This window comes from Pseudorasbora parva, chromosome 10, assembly GCF_024679245.1.
Source record: "Pseudorasbora parva isolate DD20220531a chromosome 10, ASM2467924v1, whole genome shotgun sequence".
NCBI classification, from domain to species: Eukaryota; Metazoa; Chordata; class Actinopteri; order Cypriniformes; family Gobionidae; genus Pseudorasbora; species Pseudorasbora parva.
In genome coordinates this window covers 7,494,130-7,518,075 of record NC_090181.1, presented here as the reverse complement: position 1 = coordinate 7,518,075, position 23,946 = coordinate 7,494,130, and the positions used below count along the sequence as shown (strand labels likewise).

The 23,946-nt window shown below is 36.9% G+C and overlaps 2 long non-coding RNA genes across 3 annotated transcripts in view; one reads left to right on the top strand and one right to left on the bottom strand.

The window, feature by feature from the left end:
• LOC137090962 (uncharacterized) overlaps nt 1-23,946 on the bottom strand; it is a 162,311-nt gene that overhangs the window by 88,146 nt on the left and 50,219 nt on the right. Inside the window, exons 2-4 of one of the 2 annotated variants that reach the window (XR_010907999.1) lie at nt 15,329-15,392; nt 14,125-14,188; nt 11,066-11,129 (exon numbers count right to left, since the gene is read on the bottom strand). This is a non-coding gene — a long non-coding RNA (uncharacterized lncRNA). The remainder of the gene's footprint in view (nt 1-11,065; nt 11,130-14,124; nt 14,189-15,328; nt 15,393-23,946) is intronic. The other variant, XR_010908000.1, reaches the window with a different exon arrangement.
• Nucleotides 7,106-11,185, top strand: LOC137090964 (uncharacterized). Its single transcript, XR_010908002.1, has 4 exons — nt 7,106-7,161; nt 7,285-7,349; nt 10,489-11,000; nt 11,076-11,185. It is a non-coding gene; the product is annotated as an uncharacterized lncRNA (long non-coding RNA).

The following is a 23,946-nucleotide window of genomic DNA, read 5'->3' as shown; positions in this document are numbered from 1 at the left end:
AGAGCTCTGAAGATGAAGCTTCATTAGCCGCAGCATCAACTTGTTCCTTCCCTGGAATTCCACAATGCTTTGTTAAAGAGTTAGTTAGTCACAAAAATGAAAATTAGCCCATAATTTATTTACTCACCCTCAAGCCATCCTAGGTGTATATGACATTCTTCTTTCAGATGAATAAAATCTGAGTTATATTTAAAAAGTCCTGGCTCTTCAAATATTTATAATGGCAGTGAATGGTTGTCGTTTTTTAAGTCTATATTAAAAGTGCATCAATCCATCATATAACTCCTCAACACGGCTCCCGGAGGTTACTAAAGCCCTTCTGAAGCAAAGCGGTGCGTTTGTGTAAGAAAAATATCCATATTTAAAACTTTATAAACTAAAATAACTGTATACTTTCCAGTGGTCAGCGGTGTGAGAGTTGATTTGAACAAAGATTAGATTACCACTGACAGCTGGAAGCTAGTTATTTTTTTATTTTTTTTAGCACATGCGCTCAAAATTTGTAAGTGTGCAACTAAAAATTTTCCTAGGTCACAGCAGGGCACCTAACGTCCTTGCATCCGCTGCCTATCCGAAGCATTTGTTCTCTTTGAAGGAACTCACAGGTTGGATCATATAGTGGTCTAAACCAGAGACAGAGATGGGGCAAGTCTTTGCCTCTGATTGGCTGTGGTCCAGATATCCTGGTAAGCCTACACTGCTCCGTGCTGTGTGTATTTGAAATTGCGACCTAAGCACCAGATAATAAGTTACAACAATCAGCATCAGCAAAATAAATGCAAGAAAGACAACGAACAATGAAAAGAAATAGAACCATAAGGCATCTTTACAGTCTTGTTAAGGCTGATCTGAAGCAGCTCAATTCTGTGTAAAGATGCAATGCCGCATAAAAGCAGATTTAAAATAGGCCGGGTCTGACCCACCTCAGACATAAGTATCAAAGGAGACGCTTAAATGGTTTGTGAGTCCATTTCACTGAAGGTGTGTGTGTGTGTGTGTGAGAGAGAGGGAGGATGAACGTTAACTTGTGCCGCCCTAAACAATGTCATTGTCATGACAACCCCCTGTTAGTGTCAGCTCAGGCGGCTCGACTCGAGAATCAAGAAACGGATGTTCAAAACAGGATTAGCTCCATATGTTTTAGGCAAATAAAAAAAAAAAGTCTACCATTAAAGTAAGAGTCCTATGCTCTGACATTGTCAAGCAAACCACCAAAATAAGAGTGTCATCATGTCCGTGTGTCTAATCAATTGGCGTTCGCCTTTTGTAATCTTCCTTTGAAGAGACTGCAACATTTCCTGAAATCCACTTCCACTTCAATATACTGTATTTATCCAAATTAAATTAATAATCAAAGCCTTAATCAATATTTATCCTCCAATATGATTATAATGATTCTTTCTTGTTATGATTACTTAATAGTCTTTCATTTAATTTTTTTAATTTCAATAATTTTGAATTTGAATTTTTCTTTTACTAAACAGGGTATATGCAGGGATCCTGAAGTTAATTTCAATACCTTTTTAAGACTTTTTAAAGACCTTCTCAAAATATTTTAAGACCTCATCGCACTTCAAGTTCTAATCGGCAACAAACATTTAATAAACAGTTGTAGTCGAATGTAGACTTAAAATCTCTATCGTAGGCCAATTTTGTATCGTTTATATTGCTTATCTATTTTACAACATATGGAGGGCGACAACATTACCTAACTGCGCATTTCGCAAAATACATGACGTCACCCTTAGACAGCGCTCGCCAGGGATGGAAATTAACTTTTTTCAAAGTCTACCACTCAATGTTTTTACCAGCCACTTTTTTGTTTTTAACAAATTAATACTACAAGCTCTACAATACTTTTACAACAGCTCTACAACAGTTTATTTAATCTCAAGTCTCAATGAAATACTGACATTTTCACGATGATTTGTGGTCTTTTATGGCTTCCAGTTTTATGGTTTTTAGTCCCAAGAATAAAACTATTCGTTTTGGCATCTTTGAAGCGTGTTGACAACATACTGAGCAGAACATTGTCAGTAGGGATGCACCGAAATCAAAATTCTTGGCCGAAACAAAAAAAGAAGAAACCAAAGCCGAAAACCGAAAAATAAAATTTAAAATTCAAACTAGAATGTTTAACTCGACCTCACTCATGTGTACATTAAATAATAATGCACAGGACTACTGGCCTGCAGAAAGGTACAGAAATTGAATAAAGTAATCAAATGTAAAATAACTGCATATTTAACTGTTTAAATGAAAGATTAATCCTTATTGAACTTGCAAAAGCTATTCAATCAAGAGCATTGTTTAATGTCAAACTAAATATAAGGACATCACTCAGGCAGCAGTAAAGGCTACTGCGCCTTTAAGACCTGAGGCAGGGATATGCTCGTCTTTCTCGACTGTGCATACTATACAGTCCTCTTAAGGCATATTCAGACTATGTCTGCTAGGATACTCATCAAGATCGACATGTTGACATACTTCTTGTGTGAGTTTGTCTGTTTAAGTGCAAGACTTGAAAGAGAACTCAATATTTGCGTGCTGTGAGACGAGCGTGCGCTCTCGGATGATGCACAGCGTCAGATCTTCTCTCAAAGTTTACAAAGAGGTGAAACAGCTCGGTAGGTGAAGCGAGTTTACCCGCCACAACTCAAAATCAGCCGCATTTGGCAGGTGGCGGTGCTAATGTCCATCCCTGGCGTGCGCGCTCAGAGCCGATCTCAGACTGAGCGCCCCATTGTTTTTTAATACTTATGGGGATGAAAATAAATATATTCATAAATACTTTTTGGAGTCAAACTCTTTTGACAAAGCTTGAACAAAATACTTTCAAAATTTAAGACTTTATAAAGCCGTGATAAGACTTTTTAATACTTTATAAGGGTCTTAATTTTCCCAAAATTGATTTATTACCTTTTAAGACTTTTCAAGGCCCCGCGGATACCCTGCTAAAACACTAAAGAATCGAGATGAATATTGCCTGTACTATTGTCTGTATCTCTCACTGAGAGAACGCACATATAATCAGTGTGTTTTAGGGAGCATTCTAGTTAGAACTGGAGCTTAATCAGCTCCAACCTTGGAGAAACTTTGTATCTTTGTATGTGCGCAATATTCTGTACTACAGATCAGTGTCCAATGGATATCCTACGATATAGATTAACTTATTGTTTTGGACAAGCTGGCACCTGTTCCAAACCTGGAAGGTCAATACGGGCCTAATTCAGGGGTGAACTCCTTGTGAGACTTGAAGCTGGCTTCTGATGATGAAACTGCAAACTATCTTCAGTATTTTTTTCTTTTAATTAATTAATTACACTCCTGACTCTTGGTCTTCATTTTTCACTACTGGTCTTTGGTCATATACTGTTAGCCCCTAACATTATATTTTTTTTTTAATTAATTTATGAAACTTTGTTAAAACTGTAGTTTTAAAACAGTGTTCAAACCATTGTTTTAATCCCTATGTAAATGCATATGTTGTCATTTACATAATATAAATGAATGTATATGGAGTATAATAAAAAGGTGACCTTGAAACTGTGGCGTTAAAGGTGATGCAAACCGAGGGAAATTTGGGTGCACCTAAATAAAAAAATTAAAGTTAACCAGTTCAACCAACGCAAAATGTTAGTCTGGAGCCCTGACTTAGCAAGCACAATAAGCAATAACCTAGCAGCAAGTCAGAACCCCTTAGCAACACCTTAGCAATGCCCTAGTAACCACGCAAAGCACCTTAGTAACTTCATAGTAACCACTCAGAACACCAAAACAACCACATAGCAACACTTACATAGCCTTCACACTTTAAATATCTCTTTAAATGTTTTATGTTTTCAAATTACATAAAGTTTACAGTCTTTTCCAATTGTACATTTCTTGGCAAAAATCTGTCAAACCAGCATTTAAAGTGACCAACTTTCCTTTTGAATTTTACGTTCAGTCTATAGCTGCATAGTTTTTCTTTACAGTGTGACATCGCCATCTACTGGCCTGGAATAAATAATACAGCAGTTTTTTGTTGTTGTTTACACAGATCTGTGTGAATGGGGATTGTTTTGATCATCTGTACCGGAAAAACACGAAAGCAAAACCTTTCTGTTTTTAGTACATCATTGTCATGTAAAGGTACTGAAATTCTGAAGTTCAGTGGTGGACAAATCACTAAATTATACTACATTATGCATTTTAATATTATTATAGACAGAATGCCACTAAATATGGAGCAAATTCAAACTTCAAACTAATTTGGAGAAACAATTTAATACATTTACGTTAACTACTCTTTATAGTCACTAACCTTCAATAAACTATTCTTTGTCAGAGGTGCAGCAAAATAATCCACTTATAAGTGTCACGTTTGGAATCTCCTCCTCCCTTGAATATGCACTCATATCTGGTCTTTGACACACATCCTCAAAACAAGGTCAACATGACAGGATCTCTTGTTTCTTTAACCACCGTGATTTGTGTCATAGGTAATGCTTTAAGATGTTTGTTCCTTTACATTCATATCCTACTGTACTTTACTGTTATCTTTATATATATATTTGTTGATTTTACACTGAATTAGCATTTGTCTTCACAGGTTTTGTGTTTTCTAGTAAAGTTGATCAAAAGCCTTCCGAAATTTTTTGGAGTCCTGAAAGACCGGCTGAAATTACCTGCCACCATCAAATAACTAACTATGACACTTTACTATGGTACCAGCGTACACAGACAGACACTGAGCTGAAACTCATCGGCTATGTATATTTTCAGCAAATAACTGTTGAGAAACCATTTGAGAAGCATTTTAATGTGAGCGGTCATGGTAAAACACACTCCACACTTCATCTTATCCAGCTGAGAAGATCTGAAGACAGTGCTGTATACTACTGTGCTGCTTATTACCACAGTGGGGTTTCCTTCCTTTCCATCAATCAAAAACCCACCGTTAATAATCACATGATAGAGTGCAGTTTCAATCAGCAGTCACATTATTTAGTAGTACATGATAGGAAAATTGTTTAAACAATTTTTTTTTTTTGGGGGGGGGGGGGGATTATTTGCACAGAAAAACGCTTCTCATTCACACTTGCATAGGCTTACACTATAAAATCTGGCTAAATACAATACTTTTACACTATTATTTCAAAGCTTAGCAGTTTTTAATAGGATGAAGAGTTGATTGGTGGCCGATTTAGTCCTAGATTAACATGGCAATCCCCCTCTTCACATTCGACACTGTGCCGTCGAGTGTTAAAACGCAGAAGGCAAAGCTTGAATTTACGGGTATGTCCCTCTTTGGCTGCTGTACTTTCAAGATGCAGGGGCAACATGGCGACCGGCATTCGAACCCCTCACCCGTATGTATTTTCAATGGCATATTATAAACTTACCAGAATACTTTATTACTCGAAAGAAGTAAATATACATTAATGAGCACATATTTTTTGAAAGAACTATGTGTTTTTAGCTAAGAATAAACTAAAAAAGTTACACAGTGTAGCTTTAAAAGGTGTCATGAACTGGCTTTTTATTTATTTTTAAACTGTTGTCTGAGGTCAACTAATGACGTTTGTGTGGTTTTTACATTCAAAAACATCATAACTAATAAGTAATAGGCTATTTTCGACACTGGTTTTTGAGGCTCTCTCCTGAACGCTGGCTTTTGATGGGCGTTGCATCATTCCTGTCAGATCCAATATAGAAGGCACAGCACTGTGTTTTAATAGTCTACAAATCCACCTGTGTCTTGTTTACAAATGATTTTTTGATGAAACGATGAGAACCTCGTTTTCTGGGCTGGTTTTCTTCTACTAACAAGGAAGTTTTCAGCGCAGAGACTTACAGGATATTCATACATTACCATTAACCTTTTTTATATATCAAAGGCTCAAGGGAAGTTGATTTCTCAATTCATCCCCCTTTTAATAAATATATTTGCTTCTCTCCAACAGAGTATTCTGTGCACGACTGCACGATCCGATATGGAGAAAGTGCATGCCTGAGCTTGCATTTTGGGTTAAGCTGTGTTGGTTTGACACTGTGGAAAATAAAATAATAGAATCAAAACGTATTAGCATTTTTAACCTTAAGGGATGTGAAGATAAGAGCATTTTCCCTCACCGTCACATTACAGTGCTTGTGCACCGAGCGGCCGTGAACGAATGCAGCCGTGCGCAGTTTATTTTCGGTTTGACAAATCGGGGGTGGGTTGCTTGATTTGTGGGTTCATTAGCCTATTATTCTTAATGAAAAACACAGCAACAAAACAGTACAATGACAAACCTTAACCGTCCCTTAAATAGGCGCTTTTACATTTGCTTTGATACCAGATCTTCCACGATCATTTTGTCATTCAGCTTCTCACTCGTGATGAGTGAATTAATCTGTTCTCTTACTAAACAAAATGATGACTACTATAATATATCAAAACTGGGAAGTAACAGACCTGTGTGTTTTCATTACTATTATCATTTAATTAGCAATTTCATTACTATTACTAGTGCATTGTCCGTTCTCGGAGCATATAAGCCCTGCCCGCGTGGTGCCTGCCGCTTCTCGAGATTCTGCTTTTATTAAAGAGAATAATATGTTTCTTCCCTCCGAAGCTTTAAATATTTAATGTCGATTGCTATCGAAGCTTCGAAGCCCAAAAAATTGTATTTGGAACAGCGCTAGTAACCACCCAACATATCTTAGCAACTTCCTAGTAACAACCAACAAACTTTCCTTTTCAATTGTTTTATTTTACTGTTAGAAAATAGACATATAGAAAAAGGTAACTTTTTTTTACAATGAGTGTCCTTGTTACATTACATGTGTTTACTTAAGTTATAACAGTAAATTATGAATAAGTCCATGCAACTAACCGTAAACCAAACCCTAAATATATAGTACGGACAGTTAATAATATTACTCAGTACTTCAATGTATTACAATATAACAAGGAAGCTTTAAAATATAGTGTAAACATTTTTGATAGCATATTTTGCACACCAGAGGGCAGAAACTGTTTTCTCACTGATAAAGTTATGATGTGGCTTCCTTTCTGACAAAAAAAAAATAGGTTTAAGAATGGGTTGTTCTGTCCTAGTTTATCATTTGACTTTAGGTACAACATGATTACACATCTGATTAAAACTGCTATCTTGTTGCTCTTTTTTACAGGTAAGGAAATGCATTTAAACAGTATTTAACCTGGATCAGGAGTTGCAGTACAGAGCAACCGTTACAACAGATGTATTGTTCATTAACAGTGTTGTTACTGTAAATGTTTCTTTGTCTTAACAGGCTTCTCTGTGAACTCTATCACACAGACCCCTTCCGACCTGTTGCCCAAAACCAACACAAAATCAGTGAGTCTACACTGTTCTCACACTAGTTCAAGCTTCAATGTCATCCTCTGGTACAAGCAGCCTCTGACTGGAGAAATGCAGCTCATGGGATATCTATACAGAACAAATAATAACACGGAGCCAGCTTTCAAGGATAAAATTGAGCTATTGGGGAATGGTGCAAGTAACAGCAATTTGACACTGAAAAGCCTTTCCTCAGACGACAGTGCAATATATTACTGTGCTGCAAGAGAACACGGTGCTGTGGGTTTCCTGCACTTCTGCACAAAAACGTTATCATAAATCTCATATAACATCACTGCATCACTCTTTCTTTATGTTAAAGCAGCACTAGGTAACTTTTGCTCTCGGGGTCCCCTTAGAGTTGGGAAAAAATATTGTCCTCTACAACTTTCGTAAACGCTGTTATCCTACATCAGGGGATGTGCGTGTGCATTTGTTGACATGACAACCATAATAGCCCAGAACTAGTGATGAGCAGGTCTTCTCATAACCCGCGGACCCCGTATGTCTATTTAATGGTCGCGGGTGCGGGGCGGGTTGTAAAAATATATACAGTGGTGTGGGGCGGGCCAAATAACTTTATAAAAGCATGTATGATTAAAAACGATACAGACCGCGTCAGGCTATGGCAGACATGTCATTCAACCTATTGTAAGTCGATGTATCATCACAAGAGTCTTGAAAATATATTATGAAGGTTGAAAAGTTACCTAGTGCTGCTTTAAGAGGGTATTATACGTGTGGTGAGCAACATAAGTTATTTTCAAAAAAAAAATTACATGTAAATACCAAGTAAAAATGTATTACTTTTCCTTTGAAAAAGTAAAGGATTACTCTTTATTATTTTTTGTAATTTAAATAGTTACTTCTGATGTCATTGCATTAAAGACTGTATAGCCAATAGAACAATTCTATATAATGCAATTGTGCATTTAACATCAAAATGTAATCTAATATTATAATTGTTTTATGTAACCTTCCCCCTTTTAATATTATGGTCAGTTTAAAGGTGCCATGCCCATGTGTAAAAATTGAGGTAAAAATATCCAAATAATGACCTACACGCATCAAAAGAATGAGAAGAAATAAGGGCGATGACGTCATTAAAAAAAATGTCAAGTTATAGTGCTGCAGAGATATCAACCTTAATTAGCAGTAGCATTACTAGCCCCGGCCAACAGGTGTCGTAATACCAGTCTCGGCCATGGGAGGCGGTATGCGGGCAACATAAATACCAGCCAACCTGGCGTACTTGAACCTGATGTCAATCGTGTGGAAAGTACAGCCCACTACTTCATTTCAGTTCAGGGAAGAGAGCGGACAGATGGCCGAAGCCCTTGGCCCCTTAAATGTATCTGATATGATAAAAATAGCTGTTTTTACCTGACCGGAAAAAGCCCGCTGACTGTGTCCCGTCCCGCCATAATAAAAGTCCCAGTACTCGCGAGCCGTTTAGAATAGGCACCCTCCAGTGGACGAAAAGTTGCATAGTGCACCTTTAAAAGCAATTTATGCAACTATATATTATTTATTTGAAAGAATTAAAAGAGAAGTGTCATGTCCTTGTATCGTTCAACTGAGTGAGGTCGATATGGGATTTAGAAAGTAATTAGGAATAAGTAATGCAATACTTTTTAGAAAAAGTCATTAGTAATCTAATTACACTGTAATTATGATGTAATTAGTAGATAGTAATTAATGACTTTTTTGTGTAACTAACCCAACACTGCAACCTTGTGATCTTAAAAAAAAAAGAAGACAGAAAAAGTACAGCAAAAAATTTTAAACTATTGTTTTGGCAAAATAAACAAACAAACAAATAAATATAACAATAATAATTAAAGCTGCAAAAAGCGATGAAAGGGGAAAAGTATTTTTTTTTCACTTGTTTATTTAAACACTATTTGAAAAAGAATTAATTCAAGACAAGTTTGAACTATAATGTGACCCATGCTGGCAAAATAAGTCGCAATTAGCAAGTTTCACATTCTCTATTGAAAAACCATCAAAATGATGTATAACTGGTTTGAATCAGACAAAAAAAAAGAAAGAAAAAAAAGACTGAGCTATGCCTGTTGAAGTCGAGAGTTAGCAAAGTTAATTATGAGAAAAAGCTAGTTAAAGTTTTCTGAAGGTTCCAAAACAAAATCACCTCACCTAGCAACCATACCTTAAAATCCCTAAAGTAACACCAAAGTCAACAACAAATAGCTATAGGAAAAAACAAAAACACACAAAAAAGCACCTTTTCTTTTTCTATAACACAATTTTGATTAACATTAATGAAACGCAGCCTATATATTAAGACCTACTGTACAGCACGGATCTTAAATATATATCAATGTCACATCAGATGTTTTTCCCCAACAGAATCAAAAGTTCACTTAAGACATGTTGACATCCCCAACAGATGACAGACATTATTGTCATAATTGTAATATGTTTGTTAGTTGGACTGTCATGCTTGTGTACAATCGAGTTGTCATGAGAATGGTTTGTGTTTTTGTGATGGAAGGGGTGACTTTTTTATTGAATATTCGACTTGGATGTGTAACACATATTCTGCCGTAGTCGTTGCCTGGGTTACGCATGTGTGGGGCGGAGCTATCAAAATAGGGCCGAGACCCTTTTGGGGTTAGTGGAGCGTTTGTTTTGGTGATTTGAAATAACAACAACGGTTACCAGAAAGGACTTAACCCAACTTTTAGGACTTAGTATCAACTTTGAGACCTTTGTGTCAAAACCTTATAGATGAGATATGGCCCAGTGTGACAAAACAATTAATTTCCATATAAAATAAATTGTTTATTTACATGGCAGATGTAGTATGAAATAACTTTGGACCGTGAGTAGTTCACTAAGTGAGTTATACCGTATTGTACTGTGAATTTCCTTACCACCAGGGGGCAGAAGTAGTAAAAACACAGATGTGAACCGGATAAACCAGGCTCCGCCCATGCATCCATAAAACCTGACTTGCTCACTCATGAGTTTACATTTAAACCTGAACTCAACATGAGTGAATTTCCAGTGAAATGTTTCCTGCTTCAGTGTTGCATTGGTGAGGCGAGTGATATATCATCTATAGCGCCACTGTAGTTTAACCTGTCTAACTGTCTCTCTACTGGCCTTACAGGGCTGTGTATGGCTTTAAAAGTCACACAGACACCAATCAACCTTTTCTTAGACATTGGGGAGACCATGAACATCACCTGCAGACACGATGACAAGAGCTATGACAAAATCTTCTGGTACCAGCAGCCAAACGAGCAAAGTCTCGAGCACCTTGGCTTCCTTTCCTTCCAACAACCCTTGACTGACAGAAAGGGTTTCACAATAACAGGAGATGCAGAGAAAGAGGCGAACCTGCTGGTGTCCTCAGTAAAAGCTGAGCACAGCGCTGTGTATTTCTGTGCAGTAAGTGCCGCACAGTGCTTCAAGTTTATACGAGACTGCGCTCAAAATCCCTCCCCCATCACATGACACATCTGCACCTGTTGACAGCCCAGTCAAATGAGGTGAACAACAGCCTCAAGATATGTGATAGCTGTGCTTTTATGACTGCAGAAAGTCTGTTGCTTTGGTTGAATGTTGTCAGCATGATCAGAGCACTCGTTTTTACCATAATCACTTTTTTCTGGTTAACAGGTAAGCATTCCAGTGCAAAGCAGTCTACATTACTTAATGTTCATGCATTGATATGTTCTCCTTACCTTCTTGTAGATTGTGTGGTCTGTTCTCCTGTCATTCAGCAGTCTCCCAAACATCATCTTCAGACTGTGGAGGAGAAACAAGCAAAGCTTTCTTGTTATCACGGTGACAGCAACTATCCGTACCTGTACTGGTATCAGCAGAAAAGCAACAGTGGTTCTTTAGAACTTATTGGAATGCTCAGTTATGAAGCCTCGTTTCCAGAGGATAAATTCAAATCCAGATTTAACGTCACAGGACATGCTACAAAAGAAGCATTCCTGCTCATCTCCGACATATCTGCTGAGGACAGCGCAGTGTATTTCTGTGCAGCTAGTGTGCACAGTCGCACAATTTGCTTTAATAGCTGACAAAAAACTTCCCTTTACACCTGTTATAATAGAATCATTAAAAAAAATCATTCAAAGCCACAACGTTTCTTGCATCTCATGCCAAAACCAGTAATAAGAACATTTATAAAACAGAGGGCACTAATACAAATGTGATGTTTCAGTGTGTATCTGTTTAAATGAGGGGTTTAATGGACAACAGCAGCATAAAGGCCTTCATCACAGACTTGTGAACTGCTCTTGACTGCTCTCAATCATTAGGATTGAGGTTCAATACCATCCTGGATTCATTTCATTTAAATTCAATCTCTTTCTTCTCTTACTTTCCTGATATGTCTACACTGTCCTATCAAATGAAGACAAAAAAAGAATAAACGAATGCAAAAAAATGCAAAAAGCCGCTTTTTTGGCAGAGGCTATTTACAAAAACTTTTCCGGAAGAGAAAATTACAAAAGAAGTCCCGGAGCAAAGGTGTAGAGAGTAAGACGGGTGGTGTTAACTTATGACACGACCGACTCAAGCTCAAATCCTTCTTTCCGAACTCATTCTTCTCCCTTTTCCCATTACATATGAGCTCTGAGTGGGTCTATTTTAAGAAAAAGCTGTTTAATGGTTAGGGGGTAAGGGGCTTTAGGGACAGGAGCAAGTAATGTCCCAATGACAAGGCACCATTCATTTATGAGTTTAGTATATAAATAATATACTGTACACAGAATGTTATTATTGCAAACTGTTTTATAATATACTACAATAAACTGAGGTGCAAACAGTATCAGCCACCTTTTGCACTAAGTAATATAAAAAGCATCTAATAACAGTTTAAACATAGTACAAAGACAATATATTGCTACAATTTATTGTAAAAAGTTTGATGTTTTTCCTGAAGATCAGCCGTGTTAGCAACCAACTCCTGCCTCCATAAATGATATACATTCCTCTATACATCTCTATATCAGAACATTTACAATCATTGCATATAGGTTCCATTTACTTTTACTGGAGGGGGTACACAGCTACATAACGTGACGTCTATATCATCACAGACACTTGTGGGTGGGCTCTATTGACTTGGACCAATAAGCAAACACCTAACCTAGCATTTCTTGGTTGCTTTCTGAGATAAACAGACTCAGCCTAAAGATACATGCTAGCCGTTACATTAATAACTGCAGAGGAAACTATTTAGAGCAGCAACCATTGCACTGTGAATTTATTCCTTTTGTTGCTTTGGTTGAATTATCAGCATGATCAGAGCAATTATTTTAACCATTGTCATGACTTTATGGTTAACAGGTAAGCATTCCAGTGCAAAGCAGTCTAAGTTTTTTTATTTTATATGCATTGTGTTTGATTCACCTTCTTGTAGATTGTGTGGTCTGTTCTCCTGTCATTCAGCAGTCTCCCAAACATCATCTTCAGACTGTGGAGGAGAAACAAGCAAAGCTTTCTTGTCATCACGGTGACACCAGCTATCCGTACCTGTACTGGTATCAGCAGAAAAGCAACAGTGGTTCTTTAGACCTTATTGGAATGCTCAGATTTGAAGCTCCTTCTCCAGAAGAGAAGTTCAAATCCAGATTTAACATCACAGGACATGCTACAAAAGAAGCATTCCTGCTAATCTCCGACATATCTGCTGAGGACAGCGCAGTGTATTTCTGCGCAGCTAGTGTGCACAGTCGCACAATTTGTTATAGTTGCTGACAAAAAACTTCCCTTTGCACCGGTTATAATAGAAGAAAAAAAATTCAAAGCCACAAAGGTTTCTTGCATCTCGTGCCAAACCAGTAATAAGAACATTTCCAAACAGAGGGCACTAATACAAATGTGATGTTTCAGTGTGTATCTGTTTAAATGAGGGGTTTAATGGACAACAGCAGCATAAAGGCCTTCATCACAGACTTGTGAACTGCTCTTGACATAGGATGAGCAGTTTTAATAATTGAGATTGATTCAAAACTATCCTGGATATATTTCATTTCAGTTCAATCTTCCCTTCTCGTACTTTCCTGACACTTCTACACTGTCCTATAAAATGAAGGCAAATAACCAATAAACAAAGAATTCAATTTTCATAACTGTTCAAAATCCATATTATAATTAATGGAGTGTCTATCAAGTGTAAAAAGCCCACCTTTTTGGCAGAGGTTATTTACACAAACTTTGCAGCATTGTGTAATATTTATAAGGATCTACTGACAGAAATGTAAGATAATCTTTGATTATAAGTTGGAAGTTTTTCTGAAGATCAGCCGTGCTAGCAGCCAACTCCTGCTTCTATAATCATTCCACTTCAATCTCTATATATACAGAACATATACAATTATTGCATATAGAAGATGAAGACAGACTGCACTGCAGCTTGCACTGGAGGGGGTACACAGCTACATAACGTGACGTCTATATCATCACAGACACTTGTGGGTGGGCTCTATTGACTTGGACCAATAAGCAAACACCTAACCTAGCATTTCTTTGTTGCTTTCTGAGGAAAACAGACTCAGCCTAAAGATACATGATAGCCGTTACATTAATAACTGCAGAGGAAACTATTTAGAGCAGCAACCATTGCACTGTGAATTTATTTCTTCTGTTGCTTTGGTTGAATGTTGACAGCATGATCAGAGCAATTATTTTATCCATTGTCATGACTTTATGGTTAACAGGTAAGCATTCCAGTGCAAAGCAGTCTACATTATGTAATGTTAATGCATTGATATGTTCTCCTTACCTTCTTGTAGATTGTGTGGTCTGTTCTCCTGTCATTCAGCAGTCTCCCAAACATCATCTTCAGACTGTGGAGGAGAAACAAGCAAAGCTTTCTTGTCATCACGGTGACAACGACTATCAAAACCTGTACTGGTATCAGCAGAAAAGCAACGGCGGTTCTTTAGACCTTATTGGAATGCTCATTTATGGAGCTTCTTCTCCAGAAGAGAAGTTCAAATCCAGATTTAACATCACAGGACATGCTACAAAAGAAGCATTCCTCCTCATCTCCGACATATCTGCTGAGGACAGCGCAGTGTATTTCTGTGCAGCTAGTACACACAGCTGTGCAGTTTGTTATAATCGCAAACAAAAAACTGCTCACTTTGCACCTGTCTGAATAGAAAAAATTAAATAAAAGCCACGAGTGGTTTTGCTCATGGGCTCCGAGGTTCAAGACCAGCCTGGGACATGTTTCAGTCTCGTTCTCCTTGTACTTAATTGACACTTTTACACTGTCCTATCAAAGGAAGGCAAAACCCCAATAAACAAAACAAAAAAGAAAAATGCATATGAATGGAGGCCTTTTTTGATCACATTTCATCCCTGCTTGAAAACCACGCTTCAATTTAGTGTAAAGTTTGATGTTTATATGAAGACCAGCCATGTTGGCAGCCCACTCCTGCCAGCATTTATAATAAACTTTCCACATAATTTACATCTGTATAAAAATGTATAAATGTATATGAAAGTAAGAACTGGATTGACCTTGTGAAATTAATCCAAATTTCTTAAATTATCAAACTTAGAATTATTGCAAACAGAATATGAAGCAAGATGGGGGAAAAAAAAAATTCCCACTAACTTGCACTGAAGGAGGATACACAGCTATATAGTGACTATATTAGTGCAGACACTTGTGGGTGGAATCTTTTGACCAATAAGCAAACACCTAACATTTAACATCTAGGTGATTGGTTTCTGAGGTGAACAACAGTCTCGGTCTCAAGATAGCTGATAGCCGTGACCTTTATGACTGCAGAAGAAACATTTTAGAGAGGCAAACACTGCATTGTGAATTTGATGTTTCTTCTGTAGCTTTGGTTGAATTATCAGCATGATCAGAGCAATCATTTTATCCATTGTCATGACTTTATGGTTAACAGGTAAGCATTCCAGTGCAATGCAGTCTAAAATTTTTTATATGCATTGTATGTTTGATTCACCTTCTTGTAGATTGTGTGGTCTGTTCTCCTGTCATTCAGCAGTCTCCCAAACATCATCTTCAGACTGTGGAGGAGAAACAAGCAAAGCTTTCTTGTTATCACGGTGACAACGACTATCCGTACCTGTACTGGTATCAGCAGAAAAGCAACAGTGGTTCTTTAGAACTTATTGGAATGCTCAGTTATGAAGCTCCTTCTCCAGAAGAGAAGTTCAAATCCAGATTTAACATCACAGGACATGCTACAAAAGAAGCATTCCTGCTCATCTCCGACATATCTGCTGAGGACAGCGCAGTGTATTTCTGTGCAGCTAGTGTGCACAGTCGCACAATTTGTTATAGTCACTGACAAAAACTGTATAACTGTATACTTTGCACCTGTTTGAATTTAAAAAAGCCAGCAGGTGCCGTTTTCTCTCCAAAACTGTCAATAAAAAAGTATACAAATAGAGGGCACTAATATGTTTTAGTGTGCAAGTAATTTAAGCTGAATGCACTAACAGCAACCAGAATTTGAACATAAAAAGACAACAACCATGGAGTGATGGAAGGAAAACAACTACGGTGTATACACTGATTAGGCATAACATTATGACCTCATAATATTGTGTCGGTCCCCCTTTTGCTGCCAAAACAGCCCTGACCCGTCGAGACATGGACTCCACTAGACCCCTGAAGATGTGCTGTGGTATCTGGCACCAAGATGTTATCAGAAGATCCTTTAAGATCCCATACTTGTTTGTTCAGCACGTCGTACAGATGCTCGGTTGGATTGAGATCAACACCTCAAACTCGTTGTTGTGCTCCTCAAACTATTTTTGCTTTGTGGCAGACGCTTTATCCTGCTGAAAGAGGCCACAGCCAACAGGGAATACAGTTTCCATGAAACGGTGTACATGGTCTGCAACAATGCTTAGGTAGGTGGTATGGGTCAAAGTAACATCCACATGGATGGCAGGACCCAAGGTTTCCCAGCAGAACATTGCCCAAAGCGTCACACTGCCTCTGCTGGCTTGCCTTCTTCCCATAGTGCATCCTGGTGCCATGTGTTCCCCAGGTAAGCAATGCACAAGCACCCGGCCATCCACAACATTTTCTTTTACATCCGTGATGTAAAAGAAAATGTGATTCATCAGACCAGGCCACCTTCTTCCATTGCTCAGTGGTCCAGTTAGGATGCTCACGTGCTCAAACGCAAGTTGCCACTTTCGGTGGTGGACTGGGGTCAGCATGGGCACCGTGACTGGTCGGCGGCTATGGAACTCCATGCACAACAAACTGCGATGCATGGTGTATTCTGACACCTTTCTATCAGAACGAAAACTAATTTCTTGAGCAATTTGAGCTCCAGTAGCTCGTCTGTTTGATCAGACCACACGGGCCAGGGTGCATCAATGAGCCTTAGCTGCCCATGACTCTGTTGCCAGAAAACACAACAAGCGCTGCAGTTGCTCATCTGTTTGATCGGAGAACACAGGCCAGCCTTTAATCCCCATGCAAGACCGCCCATGACCCTGTCACTGGTTTACCACTGCTCCTTCCTTGGACCACTTTTGATAGATACTGACCACTGCAGACCGGGAACACCCACAAGAGCTGCAATTTTGGAGATGCTCTGACCCAGTCGTCTAACCCTTACGCTTGCCAATTTTTCCTCCTTCTAACACATCAACTTTGAGGACAAAATGTTCACTTGCCGCCTAATATATCCCACCCACTAACAGGGGCTGTGATGAAGAGATAATCAGTGTCATTCACTTCACCTTTCTTGGTGGCAGATATCACAGCACACCTTCAGGAGTCTAGTGGAGTCCATGCCTCAACGGGTCAGGGCTGTTTTGGCAGCAAAAGGGAGAAAGGGAAACCAACATAATATTAGGAAGGTGGTTATGATGTTATGTCTGATTGGTGTACATATTTAGAATAGTATATATAGTTAATTGCACACTACATATTTTATTTATATTAATAAAATTATGTTTATTTAATTTTTATTATTTTTATTTTAAGGCTCCATATATCTGTACATTTAAATGAATGACAATAGTATTGTGTTAACAAAGAAAGTGTTTGGAAATTTGACAGATATCTGAATATTTTTATTTTCTACATATTACTGCACACAGCAAATTTGTAACCAACCTACAATACATCTTAACCTATAGGTAAAAACATGTAAAACATGAATCTCTCTGACAGGGCAGGACTTAAACGACGAATGTCCAATCACAGACGAGAACAAGCCACGTTTCCTAAATGCTTTAGCTTCAGCGTCTGCATCAGAATCAGTAATTCATTTTCCAAGCAAGAATGACGCTGATTACCTTATTTTTCTTTTATGCGTTGATCTGGTTAACAGGTGATTTTTGTACTCTTCTTAATAAAGAATGTTTATAAATACAAATTAAGTTAAAAAATATTTATGAATTTTATATTTGATAGCATCAATATGTGCCTTTTCCTTCATAGACATTTCTCTTGCTGCATCTATTAATCAGCCTCCAGTCATGATAACTCATCTGGGACAGTCTGTGAACATCAGCTGCACTCACACTTACAGCAACTATTACTACCTTTACTGGTACCAACAACCAGCACAAGAAAAATCCTTCAAACTTCTTGGGCACCTTTACCTAACAACATTTAATCCAGAGAAGGGCTATGATCGCTTTCATATTTATGGAGACTCAAAAACCCAAGGAATACTTCTGCTCTCCAGTGCTGTTTCAGGAGACAGTGCAGTGTATTTCTGTGCTGTGAGTGACACAGTTTGACAAGAGTGTGCTGCGTACAACAAAATGCCTCTCCTCCTCATAGAGGCTCATAGCAGTTCAAAATTAACCGTATTCATAACCATAAAGTAGCATTATGTAGTATTATGATTGTTATTTCATAATTTCCTGATGGGTCAGGGCTGTTTTGGCAGCAAACGGGGGACCAACACAATATTAGAAAAGGTGGTCATTATGTAATGCCTGATCGGTGTATATTGTCTTTGAAATATTTTATACTGTGTAACCCTAACAAGCCTTTTTGGTGTACTGAAAAGCCTTTATAAAACTATAAAATAATAGAATGTAATTTGTTTTGAAACAATTTTTACCATACTTAATTTCGATAGTTCACTTTCATACATTCAAACTAAAATTAACTCTGCAACTACATGTGGGCTAACTCAGAGTTTTAGGACACCGTTAGGTTACCATTATTGTTAGGGTTAGTAAAACAAGTTGACATGCACTTGTAAAATTACTTATAGTCAGTAGAATGTCTGTTAGAAGCATCAAAATAAAGTATCAGCAGATATTAAGCAGACAGTTTAATACTTTGTGTAATACTACATGTACTTTTATGACCGGTAACTGACATGTAGTTGCAAGGTAGGGATCCACTAGCCTGGAAATCTAGACGCACCCTAGCAGCAGCAAATCTAATTTGCCGTGAGTGTCGTCTAGCAAATCTCAATTCACTTCTGAGTTGTAAACGTCAAACTCTGGTCAAAAAACTGGAGAGAGAGAGAGAATCAGTTTTTCTGCAATATATATTGAAAAACAAAAATGTAACCAGATAATCTGAATAGCTCTATTTGTAAAGAATGAATCACTCTAGAATAATTGGAGTGATTGTGTAGGAAATAATAGAAAAATAATAAACAAAATCACAAACACAGATAAATACAACGGGTATATCTAAGAGTACTCAAAAAAATCACATGTAAAATATTAGTCTCACTGTATGAATAAAATATAACTAATAATTAATGATACAATTTATCTTTGTTAAATAAAGCTGCGGTTAAGGCTCACGCAGCCTCTCGAGAAACCAAAACAAATCAGCGAAGCAGTGCACAAAGGACAAAAACATGACAATGATTTCATACAACAGTTCAATAAACAGTTAAAATCAAGTCACTTACACTTTAGACAATGTTGACTGTTTTTGTTCGGTTTCAGCAGCAAACAAAGATCACAGCAGAAGCACAGTGCCTCACAGAATGATTCAGCATTTTGAACAAATCGCTTGAATCAAAGATTCAATGACTCATTCATTAACAACTGCCTCATTCTTGAATAAATCAGCCGTTTGAAAGAATCATTTGAATAAATGACTCAATGACTCACTCATTAAGACAGTCACTGCGCCACCTACTGTCGGTTTGGTGTCATGTTAAAGTTTCATTCTTTCCAACATTTCTTATTTGTATATTTAAAATATATTTAAAACAATCTCATAACATTATTAGATGGAATTTTTATTTTTAATTTAATTTAATTGGCAACAACCCTATAGTGTATTATTATTCTATTAGAATTTATTGATCAAACGTAATTTAAAATGAAAGATGAAGCATATATTTAATATATTAAATTATATAAATTATTATATGATCAGGGATAAATGCCCTTTATAAAAGGTAAAGGTAATAAAATTTAAAAAATGCCTCAGGGTAAATTATATTCATAACACAAAAAAGTGTGAAACTTTAAAACTCAATTTAAAATGTATATTTAAGTAATTTGACATCATTACAAAGTACACTTTTTAAAGTATATATTATATTATCTAAAAGTACAGTGTTTTAAAATCTTTTAGAATTTAAGGCACAAAACAAGTAAACATTCAATACAATTAGGCACACAAAAGGGTAAGCATCCGTCATTCATGCAATGTTTAAACAACATATAAACTAGAAATAAGGTTTGATTCAAAAGGCACAACATTTTTGAGTACAATTAAATATTTTATTTTACTTATTTAATACACTAAGATCACACTTTTTTTCTAAAATATATTGTCTAAGCGTATAGTCTGTGGTTAGCATTTCTGTGGTATTTTGCATCTGCTTATTCAAAACCTCCAGAGCTTTAGGTGTATCGGACGATAGGGGGAGGTGTAAATCTAGAGAATAAACGTACAGTTGAGCTGCTGATAATGTGCACTTGCTGCTAAATCTTACTCTCTCTACAGCTTCACGAGAAAAGGATGTGCCGTGTTGCTTATAGACTGGGCATTTTTAGTATCTTATTTGCACGTATGAATTATTTTACACCATTCATTCTCTTTTGAAAGACTCACTTTCTAAGAAAAACAGCTTAATTGAATTTTCTTCATACAGGTCTTTCCGACTGTGTTCGGTTCGATCAGCCTTCGTCTTTATTCAGACGACCAGATGACAAGGCAGAGATCTCATGCAGTCATGATGACAATAACTTAGATGTCATGTTATGGTATCAACAACTTCATAACAGCAAATCGTTGGTCCTCATCGGTTATGGCTACGACATGGCTGCCCCAAACTATGAACCCGGATTCCAAAGATCCGAATTCGAGCTCACCAGAAAAAACACCGTGACTGGAGCTTTGATAATCTCTAAACTGAACTTTTCAGATTCTGCTGTCTATTATTGTGCAGCTAAAAGACACAGTGTTATATTCTCAATCACTTGCCTGACTAAAAACCTAAGCATTAAAACAGGAAATGGAACCGTATCTGTGGTATTTGGTTTTAAAATGTGTACAGTGTAGTTTATAATCAGGTACAGGGCTTATAGCAGAGCGGAAATTCTAGAAGAGTGATTATTGGCACACTGTAAAAAATGTAGAAAAAAAGTTACCTGGTTGCCTTAAAATTTTGAGTTCATTAAGATTAAATTTTTGAGTTAATACAATGAACATTTTTTGAGATTCGACAACCTTTATTAAAAGATTATTAAAAGATTTTGTAAGCATACTGGGTAATTATGTATGTGTTATTTCTGATGACAGTGAAATATGCCAAATTGTGCTATTTTCAAAAAATATTTTGAGTTTCTATTTATTAAACTAATTTCCTTCATTGCATCAACTCAAATTTTTAATTTCAATAAACTCAAAATTAAGGCAACCAGGTTACTTACTTTTTTAAGTTAAACCAACAAAAACCACCACAAATTTTTTACAGTGCAGCTATCTTTCACAAAATCTTTGAATCACATAAAAACTGAAGAAAAAGTATGGAAGCTCATTTCCGCTCTGGAATAAAAATAAAATAAAAATGCGACTTCTCAGTTCTCACAATTCAGACTCTCTCTTAGATGTGTTTACATCATGCAATTCTTACTTTTTTCTCAGATTTGGACTACATAACTAGCAATTGCAAGGAAAAAAAAAGTCAGAACAGTGTCCACAAATCTGACTTCTAACTCACAATTACGACTTTATATAGCAATTTTGAGGGGAAAAAAGTAAGAAATCAGAGGAAAAAAAGAGATTTGTGAGAATTTTTTTATTATATGGCGGAAACAAGCTTCCATTAAAAAATCCAAAAATAAATTGTTTTAATTATACAAGCTATAATTCCTTGTTGGACTCCCCATATAGCCTACTGTAATTTAAAAACATACGGTGTAGTAAAATATTTATAAAAATTTTATCATGTTTAAAATAGTCTGTTAAACTGGAGTTATTTTATACTTAATTTAAATAGTGATGATATTTGAATTATTATACCTAATGTTATACCTAATTATATTTAATTTCACCCCAACCACGATGTAACAAGGGGGCGTGGCTTCTAAATCTACTAGTTTGTAAAGAAGTGTATAATGACCAGAGAACAGAGCACAGAGGAACATTTAAATGGCAATGTTTCTTCTTCTATCTCTGTCACTGATTTTTCTCAAAGGTATTAAATTAAACTGTAATATCAAGATTTGTATGTTTTTCTGATGTAGACTTTTATGGGATGACAAATCTGGTCTATCTTTGTATTTGCAGCAGATTTCAGTGGCGGTGTTCTAATAACTCAATGGCCGAGGTCCATAATATCCAGTCTTCCAGGCTCTTCAGTTGAAATGCACTGTTCCCAGAATGACACCAACTATGACTACAAATACTGGTACAGGCAAATAAAAGACGAAGGACCATTGCTTATTGGAACCATCGTCGGGACTGCTAGTTCTATCGAGAAGGACTTTGAGAAGGGCTTTAAAGTGTCTGGTAAAGAGTCGAAGAAATGGACCCTGACTGTGGATGTTAAAGAGGGGATTGATGCGGTGTATCTGTGTGCTGCTAGTTTACACAGTGAATGAATGACGATAAGCTACACAACAAAAAACTATTTGGATGGAAACCTGCAATCACACCTGCCTCAACCACAAATAAAAGAAACTTAAAAAAAGTCGGTAGAACCTGAGAACTCACAGATCTCATCAGTGACGTTATACTCCTCCCTCCTCCCGCTAAAACATTCACATTAGACCTCTTTCATCCAGACAGTAGAGGAGATGTGTTGTTTATTCAAATGTAGAGGATTCATTTTTTATCTTTAGTAAAGTCTCACACAATCTCTCATTACATTATTTTGGCTGTGCGCTTGATCCAGTGCCTGTGTTTTTCCAACCCTCCTTTAGAAGAATGTTTAAAGTTGTCTATAGACTGTGCATATTTTTCTTCTTGTGTATCGGTAAGATGTTTTGTGATAGCAATGTGATCAATTACTTTATTTTCTTTTGCTTTGAAATAGATTATCTATCTCTAAAAGCCTTTTCTTCACAGGGAAGGTGAGATGTGTGAACGTTCAACAGAACCTGACGCCGATATTAGTCAACAAGAGCAATACAGCCGAGATAACGTAGTCATGATGACAGTTCCATGAGGTACATGTATTGGTATCAGCAGAAGGAGACAGCCATAGTCTTAATAGTGTTCAGCTATGGTGCTTCAAGTGAACCAACCAATGAGGATGAATTTAAAGAGCGGTTTCATCTGAAAAGAACAGAAACACTGAATGGAGCTCTGACCATCTCTGATCTCAGTCCATCAGACTCTGCTGTTTATTACTGTGCTGTCAGTATGCACAGTGCTGTAGTCTTTATTACCTGCCTGACTAAAAACCAAACCACTAAACTTACAGGAAGCACAAAAAAAACAATACAACATCTGTGGGATTCATTAAAAGCACATTTGGTTTCTATTCAAAAGACATCATTTTATCCCTTAAAACTCATCTTTAAATCACCAAAATTACAATTCAGTTGCTTGTCTGAAAAATATAAGATTTTTTGGTGTAAATATGATTTATCATAGAATATTTATTCTCAAACAATATTCTCATCAGTACTCTATAAGCTATGACATTTAAATCAGCATATTTTGTGTATAAGCTCATTCAGTAGCTTGATACATAAACATATTTAAGTGATTTTATTTGAATAAATATTTGAAAAATCCAAAAGGTGTGCATCGTACCTGACACCTAGATGAAGACTTTACAGTTGGTTTTATGAATGCAAGTCATTCTCTTCATATGCTATTGAAGTTAGAAACCTGTATACCAATGTTGTAAGTAACTTTAGACACGGCCCATAAATTTGCAAATATCGAACGTCAAACGCTGTGGTGATCTTTGTTTGAAACAATTTTCACTGCTGATAAAAACAGTCAATCACTCTATGATTAGCCCTGTCACGATAGTCGATAAATCAAATAATCGCACGATAAAAAAAATGAGCTCGATCATTTTTCCGGCCGCGATAATTGCCATTTGCATGCTTTTTTGTTTTCTTCGTCTCTCTCGTTGACTGCGTGCGCCTCGTCCGTTTGGGGAGGTGTTTATACTCGACGCGCAGACCGGGTGCG